At 57.1% G+C, this 1,768-nt stretch overlaps 1 protein-coding gene across 17 annotated transcripts in view; it reads left to right on the top strand.

The window, feature by feature from the left end:
* The window catches only part of LOC113217484 (basement membrane-specific heparan sulfate proteoglycan core protein), a 142,283-nt gene that overhangs the window by 51,100 nt on the left and 89,415 nt on the right, over positions 1-1,768 (top strand). The gene's annotated exons all lie outside the window — the stretch shown is intronic.

The raw sequence follows: 1,768 nt of genomic DNA, 5'->3' as shown, positions 1-1,768 counted from the left end.
GCGGGGCCGAGCCGCCGGTAAGCAGCGTGTCGAACACCGTGGATGTGTCGGTCCCCGCGCACCGCCATGGGCTCCGCGCCTCTCGCCTTACCCGCCTGCTCCTCATTTCTTTTTCCACGCCGTTTATGTAGTCTGCCTTCTGTCTCTCTCTTGCCGCGGGCGCGTTGTATCAGCTCAGCGGGAGCCAGGGGGCAGCAGGGCAGCACTTCTGTGATCCGGCCGCCCGCGGCCTCGGCAACAGCCATATCCGTCCGCCCATTATCTATTTGTTATATATACCTTCGAGAGGGGCTGTGCGACACGGAAAAAAGAGTTAGCTGTCCCAGCTAATATACCAGTCAGCCAATATGACCGTCGCTAATATTCTCAGCAGATATGGGTAAATGTAAGTAGCTGCAGCAGCTTGTTAGTCTTGTGTCTGTCATAGCATGAGCCTTTTAGCTCCCAGAGCTCATGTACTTCACAAGTACCCGAAAACTTGGATTAGAGCTGCTACAGCCAAAAAAGGTTGATTATGAATTAGAACAGGAAACGGCAGCCGGTGACGTCCTGTGGATGCCGTTTTACTAGGCGAGAGTTTTAGCTCGCGATACGCAAACAAAGAGCCATCAGTGCGAAATGGGAAACAGCAGCACCAGCCATTCTGCGAATTGGCTGTGGAAGCGAATGAAGCCGCAAGGAGAGGCGCATAGTTTTCTGCTTTAGGCGGTATAAACAACAATATCTCACAGACCGATGCACAACCCCATCTCCACCCCACCCGTCCTGCTACGCCCCCTTCCCCCTACCCCGCGCGTCAGAGACCTTAACGCCTGTTAGTTTGTCCTGCGACAGCGGCACCCTTCTCTGACGCGGGGGGCTGTTCACCAATCACCTCCATCGCCTACCACCTCACTGAGTCAATTTCTCATTACCCACTTGCCTGACTCACGCGCTCTCTCGGTGCCGGTGATCACTCTTTTCTGTCCGTTTGCCGCGCCCGGTCTCTGGCGCGGGGCTGTCTCTCCCGGCCGGACGCTCCGCCCAGGTGAGGTCACGACGGCGACAGTGACCTCAGCGAACGCTCCCCTCTCCCCACTCCCCTTCTTGAGCGAGTGGTGAGTGATTCAGGAGCGTGTCCGGGGGCGGGCTCGGCTCGGCGGGGCACCTCGGTCACACTTGTCATCCTCTCTCTCTCTCTCCCTCCACGTGAGAGAGACTACACTGCTGCTGCGGGCGGGCTTAATTGGGAGAAGGAGAGATAGAGAGAGAAAGACAAAGAGAGGAAGGAGGGGGGTATAGGGCTAGTACAACAGTACAGATTGACCAAGTGATTTTTCAATTAGGCTTCAGCACATATTTCGCTTAAATTTAATAAACGGACGCGACATTTATGTTGGTTGCCAAGTCGCGGCAAGGCTAGAGAGGCCCGGGGGGTGCCGGCCTTTGCGGACGAACAACGAGGCTGAACTAGCGTACAGAGATGGCCCGGCCACTCGGCGCGCCGCTTGAAAGCATGTGCTTATTGCAGCATGAGCGATCGCCTGTCGGGGCGACGCGTGCAAAGGGTGTGGCGGAGGGCCGTAAACGGGTACGTACACCATGGTGGCGCACCGTCCTTCAGCGCCCTTGCTCCCTCGACTCAGCTTCCCTTAGAGTACACAAACGCGCGGCGTGTGCGTAGCCGCGTGGCGTGGCTTGGCGTGGTTTGGTTTGGCGGTGCGCGATGGCGAGAGAGAGAGAGAGCGAGAGAGAGAGAGAGAGAGAGAGAGAGAGAGAGAGAGAGAGA

The sequence above is a fragment of the Frankliniella occidentalis genome, unplaced genomic scaffold, assembly GCF_000697945.3.
Source record: "Frankliniella occidentalis isolate FOCC.00 unplaced genomic scaffold, Focc_3.1 Scaffold71, whole genome shotgun sequence".
Classification (NCBI taxonomy): Eukaryota; Metazoa; Arthropoda; class Insecta; order Thysanoptera; family Thripidae; genus Frankliniella; species Frankliniella occidentalis.
Note: the sequence above shows the minus strand (reverse complement) of the source record. Positions and strands in the feature narration are given on the sequence as shown.